Source organism: Rhinoraja longicauda, chromosome 15 (assembly GCF_053455715.1).
Source record: "Rhinoraja longicauda isolate Sanriku21f chromosome 15, sRhiLon1.1, whole genome shotgun sequence".
Lineage (NCBI taxonomy): Eukaryota > Metazoa > Chordata > Chondrichthyes > Rajiformes > Arhynchobatidae > Rhinoraja > Rhinoraja longicauda.
The window spans coordinates 36,247,043-36,261,582 of NC_135967.1; the positions used below are offsets into that span (position 1 = coordinate 36,247,043).

Genomic DNA, 14,540 nt, shown 5'->3' on the forward strand with positions numbered 1-14,540 from the left:
GTAGTGAATGGTGTAATGTGTATTTAATACTTCCATTGTCTTGAACAGCATTTCTTTATGGACACTTTCCCCCAAACTGTCACACACAAAGAGGTAAACTAGGAGCCACGTGTTCTTCGTGGAAAATGAAAGAGCATTGCGATGTGAGGATAATTTTCACGAGCATTTTAATTGAATGAAAGGCTCTATGAGAGAAGGTTTTGGAGTAATTACTTGGTCTCACCACTTAAGTAGAAATGACACTGCACACTGGCAAAGTGGTACATTGTCTAAATAAATATGCAATTGATATTCTGTGAACACAATTCCATATAAATACATTAGTGCCTTAATGCCATACTTCAGTGTAACTTCAACAAGATGTCATAGAGAGTCATAGAGTCTTACAGCATGGAAACAGGCCCTTCGGCCCAACTTGACCACACCTGCCAACATGTCCCATCTACACTATTCCCACCTGCCTGTGTTTGGCCCACATCCCTCTTAACCTGTCCTATCCATGTACCTGTCTAAATGTTTCTCAAACATTGTGATAGTACCTGCCTCAACTACCTCCTCCAGCAGCTCGTTCCATACACCCACCACCTTTTGCGTGAAAAAGTTACCCCTCAGATTTGGGCAGCACGGTGGTACAGTGGTAGAGTTGCTGCCTTACAGTGCTTGCAGCATTGGAGACCCGGGTTTGATCCCGAATACGGGTGCTGTCCGAACGGAGTTTGTACGTTCTTCCCATGACCGCTTGGGGTTTCTCCGAGATCTTCAGTTTCCTCCCACACTCCAAAGATGTACAGGTTTGTAGGTTAATTGGCTTGGTATCGGTGTAAATTGTTTCCCAGTGTGTGTAGGATAGTGTTAATGTGCGGGGATCGCTGGTCGGTGCAGACTCGGTGGACTGAAGTGCCTGTTTCTGTGCTGTATCTCTAAACTAAACTAAATCTTTGTGTCAACTTAAAGGGGTCAGCTTCGTTTAAAGTTTTCAATGTTTTGACACTGCATGATCATATTAAACAGACAATTGAAATCAACAGTACTAGCCAACTAAGGTGCAATGTGGAAAGACCAACCACAGGTATCTCACTTTGGCTGAGTTGGTGGGTTTTTTCTTGCTGGAACATGCTGGAAATGAAAAAAAAATCAAACTTTCATTATACCATTGAAATGACCATGTGTAAAGCAGATACTGCCTTCATCATTCTACATTAACATTGATGGACCAGGCAAACCTTGCACTTATTGCTGATCCTTAATTGTCCTCAAGAAGGTGTTGATGAGCTGACATTAGTGCAAACATTTGATGCTTATTTAAGTGATATGTTTCCATTAAGAACTAAAGTAGTACCTACTGCAAAGTTTCACCCAACACGAATTGTTATGATGGGTCATGATTCATCTTAAATGATTCATGGCCTCAAAAATGTACTGGAAAAGCTAACAACAGCTGCATGCAAGCCATGCAAACCACAAGATGCCAAAGTCACTGATTTGTACGGAACAAACAAGTTAAGGCAATTAATGGGATAATAACTGATCATGTTATTCAATGACTGTGGAGGTTAATATCGTGAATGGGGAGTTGCAGCGTCAGATCACAGTCTTTGGTGAGGCTGCTGGAAGTGTATAGGAAGAAACTGCAGATGCTGGTTTACACCGAAGATAGACATAAAATGCTAGAGTAACTCAGCAGAACAGGCAGCATCTCTGGATAGAAGGAATGGGAATGGGTCTGAAGAAGGGTCTCGATCCGAAACGTCACCCATTCCTTCTACCCAGAGATGCTGCCTGGTCCACTAAGTTACTCCAGCCTCTTGTGTCTATCTGCTGGAAAGTGTATACGTACGTAAGAAGAAGACATAGAATGATGGGGTAGCACATCACGTCAGGCATCATTTCAGGAGAACATGATAGGTGATGTTTCGGCTTAGAACCATCCCGACCTAAAGCGCCACCTATCCATGTTCTCCTGAGATGCCGCCTGACCCACTGAGCTATTCCAGCAGTCTGTGTCTTCTTTTGTAAACCAGCATCTGCAGTTCCTTGTTTCTATGTATGTAAGAATATTGTTTCCTTCTGACCAAACCATATTCTTGATGTAGACTATGATAAAATATCTTGCTATTTCACACTGTTCAGGCTGATTAACCACACAGTTAGTTGGCTGAAGTGCCGAATGAATGCCTGTGTCTATGGAATCGTATCTTGTTGGGTTAGCATTCTCAGACTTGGTCTGTAATCATTTCCTCAAGCACAAACATTGCATTTTGTAAATTCTCGCCTAACACGGGTTGAGTGGGAAACCATTTGTGGAAATTATTGCAAACAACTGAAAATAGATTAGATTAGACTGAACCAGGCAGCCACTTGGAAATATGCCTAAAAGGCCAACGAATGCCAGATGTGTACTATCAAACCTTGGATCAGCTGGAGCACTGCACCATTTCAGTTGATTTGCTTGTGATATAAGGGGAAACAAGAAGAGAAAGTTCTTGGGCTGCAACATATCAGCAGATGAACAAACCTATGCCTACATAGGCATCTTATATTTGATATAGGCATATTATATTTGATCTTATAGAGGTGTACAAAATCATGAGAGGAATAGATTGGGTAAAGCACAGATTGGGTAAACGGGTCTTTTGCCAAGAGTAGAGGAATCGAGAACCAGAGGTCATAGGTTTAAGGTGAGGGGGGAAAGTTTAACGGGAACCTAAGGGATAACTTTTTCATACAAAGGATGGTGGATGTATGGAACAAGCTGCCGGAGGAGGTAGCAGAGGCAGGTACTTTTGTGATGTTTAAGAAACATTTAAACAGGTACATAGATAGGGTAGGTTTAGAGGGATATGGGCCAAAAGCAGGCAGGTAGATGGGGCATGTTGGTCGACGTGGGCAAGTTGGGCCAAAGGGCCTGTTTCCATGCTCTATGATTCTATGACTCTATGACATGTAGCATGACTTAGCCAACATTCAGTGGCAAATAACATTTATGCCATTTTATAAAATATTTTACAAAAGTTCCACACAATTGCCATTTTCAAAAAGAGAGAATTCAACCATCTACCTTTGACATTCAGTGGAAGTATCATTGCCAAATCCACGACGAGCAACACTCCTGAGTCTCTACTTAAGTGAGAATGTACTCAGAGCTGAAAACGACCTTGTATCTGACAGCAGCACAATTCTTCTTTACTTCAGCAATAATATTGCATCCCAAGTGATAACATTGCCTCAATTGTGATCAAGTATCATATACCAAATAGATGTTATTCTATGTGGCAGTGACGTTTAGTCCCAAAATGTGAGGAATGGATTCCCAGCATTTAACTTCTTGCAAAGTCAATAAACAATAGACAATAGACAATAGGTGCAGGAGTAGGCCATTCAGCCCTTCGAGCCAGCACCGCCATTCAATGCGATCATGGCTGATCACTCTCAATCAGTACCCCGTTCCTGCCTTCTCCCCATACCCCCTCACTCCGCTATCCTTAAGAGCTCTATCCAGCTCTCTCTTGAAAGCATCCAACGAACTGGCCTCCACTGCCTTCTGAGGCAGAGAATTCCACACCTTCACCACCCTCTGACTGAAAAAGTTCTTCCTCATCTCCGTTCTAAATGGCCTACCCCTTATTCTCAAACTGTGGCCCCTTGTTCTGGACTCCCCCAACATTGGGAACATGTTATCTGCCTCTAATGTGTCCAATCCCCTAATTATCTTATATGTTTCAATAAGATCCCCCCTCATCCTTCTAAATGCCAGTGTATACAAGCCCAATCGCTCCAGCCTTTCAACATACGACAGTCCCGCCATTCCGGGAATTAACCTAGTGAACCTACGCTGCACGCCCTCCATAGCAAGAATATCCTTCCTCAAATTTGGAGACCAAAACTGCACACAGTACTCCAGGTGCGGTCTCACCAGGGCCCGGTACAACTGTAGAAGGACCTCTTTGCTCCTATACTCAACTCCTCTTGTTATGAAGGCCAACATTCCATTGGCTTTCTTCACTGCCTGCTGTACCTGCATGCTTCCTTTCATTGACTGATGCACTAGGACACCCAGATCTCGTTGAACTCCCCCTCCTCCTAACTTGACACCATTCAGATAATAATCTGCCTTTCTATTCTTACTTCCAAAGTGAATAACCTCACACTTATCTACATTAAACTGCATCTGCCATGTATCCGCCCACTCACACAACCTGTCCAAGTCACCCTGCAGCCTTGTTGCATCTTCCTCACAATTCACACTACCCCCCAACTTAGTATCATCTGCAAATTTGCTAATGGTACTTTTAATCCCTTCGTCTAAGTCCATTGCAGTTTACAGATGGAAAACCATCAGACCCAAGGAGATCAAACAAGGCAAATTTGGTTCATTCAATGGTTTCACATAAGCTGTCCCTCTGTTAATAACGAACATGTAATACAACAGACCATAATGAAAATTACAGTTAATTAAATATAGCAAACAGGAATATTTTTTTCTTAACCAAACAAAATGATTTATATATTTATAAATTTAACCGAGTCATTAGTTTTCACAGTTATTAAGATCCCTGTAGTAGAACTGATGGTACGCAAGTTGAATTTGCAATGCTACAGGTCTGAACATCCATCTCTGGATTAATGCTGACTAATCTTGACTATAAACAGTAGTTTTAGGTGTTTACCCTTCCTGAAAAAATGTGGCATTCACTTCAGCAACTTCTTCAATGCCACAGTCTTTAATATGTTCCTAGAATATTTTCCACTGAGATCAAGGATGTTGTTGAACTTTGCTAACGGTCTCATTAAAAGTAGGTGATAATTCCTGGAATTGATTCCCTCCAATCATTCCCTGAAATCCCATATTGTCAACGAATGCACTTTTGAACTTCTGCAGGTGTACAGTAGAGAGCATATTGACCGGTTGCATCACGGCCTGGTTCGGCAACTTGAACGCCCAGGAACAAAGATGACTGCAAAAAGTGTTGAACACTGCCCAGTCCATCACGGGTACTGACTTCCCCACCATTGACCGGATCTACAAGAGTCACTGACTCAAAAAGGCAGACATTTATATGTACTATATATACATATATAATACATATGTGTAGGAAAATAACTGCAGATGCTGGTACAAATCGAAGGTATCACAAAATGCCGGAGTAACTCAGCGGGTCAGGCAGCATCTCAGGAGAGAAGGAATGGGTGACGTTTTGGGTCGAGACCCTTCTTCAGACTGAGTCTGAAGAAGGGTCTCGACCCAAAACATCACCCATTCCTTCTCTCCTGAGATGCTGCCTGACCCGCTGAGTTACTCCAGCATTTTGTGATACCCATATAATATATATTATATATATTATATATATTATATATATTATATATAATATACAGTATATACTACATAATATGCACTATATAATATATTATATATGCGATATAATATATTATATATATACTGTATATTAGGACGGATGACAATAAAACACTCTCAACTTGACTCTTGTCCGTGTGGTCTCAGCACACAACCCGTCATGCACTTTGAACCTGTTCATCCAGTGGTTTATGAACTGATGTTTGTTATTTCATCTATAATTCCTCAAATTGGTCTGAGCAAAACTCTGCAGCATTCTGAGTGTTCTGTGCAGTGGCATTCCTGTTTTCTATTGAGGAACGTGGTATTTGTTCTATAGCTTAGAAGAAATGCTGGAAGTTGATATTTCATGGTTTTGTTCACTTGACATACCGTGACCTGTTTCTACAGCGTTCCCTGTGCAATGTGAACTGGCCGTTCATGTGGAGCTGGGTGGATGGAAAAAGCAAAATGGTGCTCTTGTCCATGACTGTTCGTAAATTATTCAAATTGAACTGATCTAAACTAGGGGTGGTTGTCTGATATGACTTCTTCCACATAGATATTAAAACCTCTATCATGCTTGCTGTGATAGTGCATGAATTTATATTCTTCACATTCACCCACAAAATGACTGGTGATCAATACTGAAACATTATTCACAGAAATCTATTTGGACCCATTGGAAGTTTGTCTCATAGCATTAATAGTGAAATTGCCTCTTGCATTCGTTCAGATGCCTGTCAAAATTAATCCATCCACTTAATGTATGTCTACACAGTAGCATTTTGCACAAGGGGAACAATTTCCATTGCTGTGATGGAAAATTATATCTAACACTTGCAAGGCATATTTTTTTGTTGTGGATACAAGCAACTGCAGAAGCTGGTTTACAAAGTGCTGGGGTAACTCAGTGGGTCAGCCAGCATCTCTGGAATACATGGGTATGTCACCTACCCATGTTCTCCATAGATGTGGCCTACCCACTGAATTACTCCAGCACTTTGCGTCTTTTTTGTTGTTGTCGCTTCTTAAGTGGTGAATCGCACCAAGCCATTTGTTGTGTTTGGGTTAAATGCATTGAATTCAATGTCATAAGTTCTGTCAGAACAAATGACTCAGCCAGCTCCGAATCCTCAATGCCACCATTGTAGCAACAGTGGACTTCAGTTCCAGGACTTGTGATCAGTGAATACTGAACTGAATACTGAAACATTATTCTGTCAAGTAATCAGTTAACTAACCACAGTCTTCGCCAACATCTTTAATCTCTCAGTGTAACATCTACAGTCCCCTTCTGTTTCAAGGAACCTCCATCATTCCTGTCCTCAAGAAAAATAACGTGACGTCTCAATAACTACTGCCCAGTAGCTCTAACATCAACCACCATAATGAAGTGATTTGAAAGAGTGGCAATGTGCCAAATCTGCATAAGTCTTCATGGCAATTTAGACCCTTTGCATACAGGAAAAATAGGTATACATAGGATATGTGTAGGAAGGAATTGCATATGCTAGATTAAACCGAAGATAGACACAAAAAGCTGGAGTAACTCAGCGGGCCAGGCAGCATCTGTGGAGAGAAGGAATGGGTTGAGACCCTTCTTCAGACTGAAACATAGACAATAGACAATAGGTGCAGGAGGAGGCCATTCGGCCCTTCGAGCCAGCACCGCCATTCAATGTGATCATGGCTGATCATTCTCAATCAGTACCCCGTTCCTGCCTTCTCCCCATACCCCCTGACTCCACTATCCTTAAGAGCTCTATCCAGCTCTCTCTTGAATGCATTCAGAGAATTGGCCTCCACTGCCTTCTGAGGCAGAGAATTCCACAGATTCACAACTCTCTGACTAAAAACGTTTTTCCTCATCATCATCATATCATCATATATATACAGCCGGAAACAGGCCTTTTCGGCCCTCCAAGTCCGTGCCGCCCAGTGATCCCCGCACATTAACACTATCCTACACCCACTAGGGACAATTTTTACATTTTACCCAGCCAATTAACCTACATACCTGCACGTCTTTGGAGTGTGGGAGGAAACCGAAGATCTCGGAGAAAACCCACGCAGGTCACGGGGAGAACGTACAAACTCCTTACAGTGCAGCACCCGTAGTCAGGATCGAACCTGAGTCTCCGGCGCTGCATTCGCTGTAAAGCAGCAACTCTACCGCTGCGCTACCGTGCCGCTTCTAAATGGCCTACCCCTTATTCTTAAACTGTGGCCCCTTGTTCTGGACTCCCCCAACATTGGGAACATGTTTCCTGCCTCTAACGTGTCCAACCCCTTAATAATCTTATACGTTTCGATAAGATCACCTCTCATCCTTCTAAATTCCAGTGTATACAAGCCTAGTTGCTCCAGTCTTTCAACATATGACAGTCCCGCCATTCCGGGAATTAACCTAGTAAACCTACGCTACACGCCCTCAATAGCAAGAATATCCTTCCTCAAATTTGGAGACCGAAACTGCACACAGTACTCCAGGTGCGGTCTCACTAGGGCCTTGTACAACTGCAGAAGGACCTCTTTGCTCCTATACTCAACTCCTCTTGTTATGAAGGCCAACATTCTATTGGCTTTCTGCACTGCCTGCTGTACCTGCATGCTTCCTTTCAATGACTGATGCACTAGGACACCCAGATCTCGTTGTACGTCCCCTGTTCCTAACTTGACACCATTCAGATAATACTCTGCCTTCCCATTCTTACCACCAAACACACCCATTCATTCTCTCCAGAGGTGCTGCCTGTCCCACTGAGTTACTCCAGCTTTTTGAGTCTATCTTCTATACATAGGATATGATCTCTCTTGCACTACGTTCATCCCTGGATCACATTGACAAGAAGAATACCTATGTAAGGACACTGTTCATTGATTACAGCTATTCAGGCTGGGAGTCCACAGGTTATCAGTGAGGTGAGATCAGAGAACAATTACTTCTGTGCAGTCCCTGACATGTTTAACATAATTACAGTAAAAGAAAAAAACACTCACCACAGAGACTTTTTCACATTCCCAATGGTTTTGCTAATCCTTTCTCCATCACCGGGAATCGTCTTTCTTTAACATTTGATGAATCGGAGTGAACACTGTGAGAAGGTTGGGCAGAATCTTATGTGGCATGGAATCACCACAGTTCAGGGATGTTTTGTTTGTTTCGGCTCTGAATATGGCTGCAATTTTCTTCTCAGCTGGTTACAGCCCACTTTCAAGTGCTGGCAGAACTAAATTAATGACTTCCTCCTGGATAATAGCACATTTACATGTTATAACCTTCACATTACGATGATGAACTCTTCTCAGCACTCCATGTGTCCAATGATTTTCATACTCTGTAAACGTCACAGTTAAAACGTCCTCATCTTGAATAATGCTGAATCTCTTGCAGTATCTCATTTTTTGGTTGATTATTTTATCACACACACTGATTTCAGTCAAACCAATTGTGAGTGTCAATTGTCAAAGAGCCTTGCCTTTCTTTGCTTATACTAATCTGGTCATCAGCATAAGTAAGGTCTCATTTAGTAAAAAAACCTTCACACCTGCTAATTTGATGTATAATTCTGGAAGTGTGGGTAAAATGTATCGATCATCATCCCTTTACAATCTCCATGAGGCTGCGTGATTTTCTTGCCATTACTAAGTACCGGCACGATGCCTCATGCCTGATGCACTCTGTCACTTTGACTGATAACCGCTGACAGTGCAATTTGTTTTTGCCTTTCTTCTACCTGAGATTTTAGCGCAAACAGCACTGGCTTAGATTTACAGTAGATCAGTTTAGCATTTGGTTTAATAAATATATGGGCTTGGCGTCTTTTAATTCGATGCCATTAAGCTGGAGAGAGTGGGGAGAAGATTTATGAGGAGGCGGACAAGAGGGCCAAAGCTATCAGGAGAGGTTGGGCAGGGTAGGACTTTGGAGTGCAGGGAGCAGAGGGGTGATATTCCTGAGCTGCATAAAATCATTGAGGGAATAGATATGGTGCATGTGCAGAGTCGTTTCCCCTGGGTAGGGGAATCAAGAACCAGGGAGTAGAGGTTTAAAGTAAGAGGGGAAAGATTTAACAGGAACCTATGGGGCAAATGTTTCCCACAGATGGGTATATAGAACCATCTGCCAGAGAAAGTAGTTGAGGCAGGCACATTAACAACATTTAAATGATATTTGGACAGGTGCATGGAAAGGAAAAGGGATGTGGGCTAAAAGCGGGCGAAGGGAATTAGCTTGAATAGGGCGTCTTGGAAGGAATGGATAAGTTGGACGAAGGGGTTGCTTCTGTACAGTTCTATGAATCCAATTCCCATATATGAATTCTGTAATGTATTTTCATTTTGTTTCAGATGCCTCATTAAACATGATTATGATATTGGAAAACTAAATCTTTCCCAATTAATTCTCAACTTTTTCAGCCAATCTCTTGTAGAAGAATCAATTACTCCTTGATCATTTTGAAGAATAACCCATTTTTAATTGTCCTAATGTTCACAATGGTTCACCACAACATTCTTTCAACTTCAAGATGTCCCTTCCTAATGGCATCTTTCTGAACTTCTATTCACATCTATCCCTTTCTAAGATGACACAGCTTCGGTTCATCTCAACCTCTTCCATGTCTGAAGAAACGTCTCGACTCGAAACGTCACCCATTCCTTCTCTCCTGAGATGCTGCCTGGCCCGCTGAGGTACTCCAGCATTTTGTGCCTATCTTCCTTGGCAAAGTTGCTCTGAACAACAGATAGCGATCCACATTCAGAGATCAGGTGAATGGTCAGGAGCACAGCAGTAGAGTTGTTGCCTTACAACACCAGAGACCCAGGTTCAATCCTAACTATGGGTACTGTCTGTATATAGTTTGTACGTTCTCCCCATGACCATGTGGGTTATCTTTAGGAGCTCCGGTTTCCGCCCACATTCCAAAGACCTACAGGTTTGCAGGTTAATTGGCTTTGGTAAGAATTATAAATTGTCCCTAGTGTGTAGGATAGTGTCAGTGTACAGGATGATCGCTGGTCGGCGCAGACTTGGTGGGCTGAAGGGCTTGTTTCCGCGCTGCATCTCCAAACTCAACTAAACTAATTATATTGTTCTAAAAAAACTCAATGGGCCATTGCAACTTCAGTGTGTTCTTAGATCTCTCTGAGTATCGCGATGAGATGAGTATATCACTATGAGATAGTGTTTATTTGTGGATGAACTGAGAAAAAAAATGACTCCAAGTTACTAAACACACCAGATCCATCACTTGAAGAGGCATATAAAATAGTTAAACCTGTGGAAATGCCTCTAAAAATGCATGTATGCTTCTTAAAAATTATATTGCTCATCCAACTCAACGTTCGATAAATCTCTCTTCTGTGGTAATTGTTCCCCTTTCCCAGGGACTATGTTTGACTTGCAGCACTTTGGCTCGCTCAACTCTGTCTGCCATGGAATGCAGAGGTCGTGTCCATTGCTTTCTACAATTAGAGCCGTCTGCTGTTCTGAACTGATGCATTTGGGCCGAATGATTCCCAATGCAATTGTGCCAGGGTTTCCTGCCAGACCAGCTCACGTAACCTGGATTTGAAGTCCGAGCTCAGTTATTGCTGCTGCTGCTGGACTGTTTGACATTGAGGGACGGTGCCAGACAAATTCCTTTGCATTTTCAATTTAATTCCACAAGTATAATTAGTATATATATTCAAATGTTAGATTTGGCAGATTTGGCAAGTTGGAGTTGATATACACCTCAGTTAATGGAGACGCAAAACTCAGCACACAGTGTGGGATCCAGGAACACACTGAAATTGCAATGCCACGCAGATTTTTTCGAACAATTACATAATCACTAATCATTTTGTCTGATCTCTGATTGCAGATCACCTCCTTGCATTCAATTATGGCCTTGTTCAAAGCAATTACATCCCTATCCATTACTTGAGGATAATTTCTGTCTATTTGATGCACAAATTAAAAGTTCCTCTGCTAACTTCCAAAATTTTCAATATTAACTATTTGGAGACCAGAACACCAATTCCATTGACTTTCAATTCAGCTGTTACTAGACTTGCCTTTTTTCTTGCAAAATATTTTTCATGTATAGCTTTTCTCCCCTCATACACCTTAAACTTCTTGTAATTAATCGTGAACTATTCAGACCTATTCTACCAATACAATCATATCTATATACTAAAACTTGTTTGTTTGTTTGTTCCTGAACTACAGCCAAAACGGTACACGATAGCGCGGCAATTTTTGGCACACATTACTCACCATCGTCCCTTTGGTGCTAATGGAAGAAATTTCATTGAAATCGTTGTTATATCTTTAAAGTTATTCACATTTTAAAGTTTAAATCTATCTCCTAGTGAGGGAGGGGGAGGGAGGGAGGGGGTGGAGGGAGTGGGGAGGGAGGGAAGAGGAGGAAGGATAGGGGGGTTGAGGGGGATGGAGTAGGGGGAGGGGAAGAGGGAAAGAGGAAGGGGAGGGGGAGGGGGAGGGGAGGGAGGGGTTGGAGAGGGGGAGGGGGAGGGAAGGGGAGAGAGGGGGAGGGGGAGGGGGAGGGGGAGGGGGAGGGGAAGGGGAGAGAGGGGGAGAGAGGGGGAGGGAGGGGGAGGGGAGGGGGAGGAGGGAGGGGGAGGGGAGGGGGAGGGAGAGGGGAGAGGAAAGGGGGGAGGGGTGAGAGGGGGAGAGGGTAGGAGAGGGTGCTGCACCAATGCAGGAGAGGTTTGGGCCCAACGGGTTCACTTGGTCTAGTAAACACACAAAGTCCCCAGTAATTTGGAAATGCAGCATGGAAACAGCCCCTTCGGCCCATGGAGTCAATGCTGACCAGCAATCACCCATACCCTAGTCCTATTCTACACACTAGGGACAATGTACAGAAGCCAATTACCTTACAATCCTGCACGTATTTTGAATTTTGGAGGAAACCGGTGCACCCGGAGAAAACCCACAAGGTCACAGGTACAAACTCACCCGTAGTCTCTGCACCCGTAGTCTCTGGCGCTGGATTCCACTGCTACGCCACTGTGCTGCCCTTTGTTCCTTTCGATATTTAGGATTTTTCACCATCCCATCATGCTATCTGTGTAAATTATGCACACTCAGTCAGTTCTTAACCTCCAGCAGTCCATCGCAGTGTATAGCGACTGAAGCAAGTGAGACATGGAAAGCAAACAGAGCAGTTAGTTTATTCAAAGATTCCACGAGCTCCCCTCTCACTGTAAAGACCAAATAACGTAGCACATCATAAATGACTCGCAAACATTTACATTTACTATACAGTGGTATTATAGTCCCTCTCTTTACCTTGTAGCTGATCTTCATAGTCCTTTTCAACAGAGGGAGCAGAGCTATCAATACATTCCTATGATGTCTTAGTGAGCAATTGGTTCACTAAACACAGTGAGCCATTTTTATTTATATACCACACTCCTTGAGGATTTGTTGCTTTGTTTAGTTCTTGCAGTCGCCAGGCAAGTGAGCTCCAAATCACACTTTGCGAGCATGAAATTATTCAAAGTAAGGAACATGGAATATTAACAGGTACAGAAGCTCATTTTCACCAGGATCACTTATTCATTATTAAGAATTAGGCTGGCAAACTGAAATATCTCTTGCAATTTGCATGCCTAAAACTAAACGCCGTGCTCAATATGTCATCTGTTCAATTCCTGCGTGTTGTTTTCTGCTGGTTTTTTTTTCCCCCAGAATTGGTTTTAGTAGTCTTCGGCTTGAAAAAGCAACCTTTATATAGTTGATTCAGGTGGGAGCCCACTATCAGTCCGAGCTCAGCTCCTGTTTGTCCAGCCTTAGCTACTGCGAGATGAGGTGGAGAATTTTATTGTAGTCGGGGGACGGGATAGTGTTGGTGCTGGAAGATAATTAATCAAACAGTAAGCGATTATTGGCGTCATAAAACTGACTGCTTATATTCTGAAATTGGTCCATGTCGGATAATTATTTGACCAGAACATTTGTAACTGGCTTCTTTCACCTTAGAAAAAAACATAGTGCAATAAAAAGAGGATTTGAAATGAAAGATTATTGCTTCCCCTGCTGTGCTGATTTGTGCACAGCTGCGCAAATGAAGTTGTTTGACTGCAGACTTCACACTTTGATTTATCTACACAGCGATGATGAATTAGATTTTTCACAGTGTGTTAGACACAGTGGGGAGTTCCTGTAGAGCCTTATGCTGGCTTTATTTGATATGATGATTAATGTATGTATTATATTCGGATCGGTTATAAACAAAAATGAGACCTTCGAAAAGATTTATTTCATATGAAACAAGAGGTTTCGTAGTTCAGAGCCCGCCAGGGCCTGATGCTGATTGGTATCTCTGTGGCTAAGCCTAAAGAAAATACTCCAGTATATCTTTGTCAAATGAAATTAGATCCGAATAGCTCTTTGCAACAAGTTTGTGATTACAGAACACAGTCTTGCCCATTAATAACAGATGGAATTGTATCTCCCCGCTACCCTGTCCAATTGATGGGATGTTTCAACTCTTAGTCTAGCTGTGAGTAGCAGCAGGTTTCCCCCACACTCTTGATATTGGCTGGGTACAAATTGACGGGACTGGATGCTGACCAAGGATACACTTACGGATTCATTCTTACAGGAGCAGAAGTGCTGAGGGCAATTATAAGGGCCCTATCCTCACCCAAACTAAGATCCATTAAAGCACCATAGAGGCACACACATCAGCTTCCAGTCCAATAAACTGGTTCCTATTCTTGGTCAGCATCCAGTCCCGTCAATTTGTACCCAGCCAATGTCAAGAGTGTGGGGAGAACCAGAGCTGAGGTGACCTGCTGATACTCACCGCCAGACCTAAGAGTTGGAACATCCCATCAATTGTTCCCCAACAAACATTGTGTGCTTAAAAGTAATTTTAGTGTCTGTTTTCAGTTTGAAAACAAGTACCTCCAGATTCAGGAATAGTTCCTTCCCAGCTGCCATCAGGCAACTGAATGGTCCTCTCATCAGATAAAGTGCATCCCTGACCTCCCACCTATCTCCCATCTACCTTAATGGAGACCTCTGAACTTTCATCATCGGGCTTTATCGGACATCAATGTTACATAAGGAATCAAGGGATATGGGGAAAAAGCAGGAATGGGGTGCTGATTTTGGATGATCAGCCATGATCATGTTGAATGGCGGTGCTGGCTTGAAGGGCCGAATGGCCTACTCCAGCACCTATTT

General features: G+C 42.7%; 1 long non-coding RNA gene across 1 annotated transcript; it reads right to left on the bottom strand.

Moving 5' to 3' along the window:
- Positions 1 to 214: 214 nt before the first annotated feature.
- LOC144600413 (uncharacterized) lies at positions 215 to 13,040 on the bottom strand. Its single transcript, XR_013548133.1, has 4 exons — positions 12,636 to 13,040; positions 12,303 to 12,411; positions 8,336 to 8,584; positions 215 to 1,116 (listed from the first exon to the last, which is right to left on the bottom strand). It is a non-coding gene; the product is annotated as an uncharacterized LOC144600413 (long non-coding RNA).
- Positions 13,041 to 14,540: the final 1,500 nt, after the last annotated feature.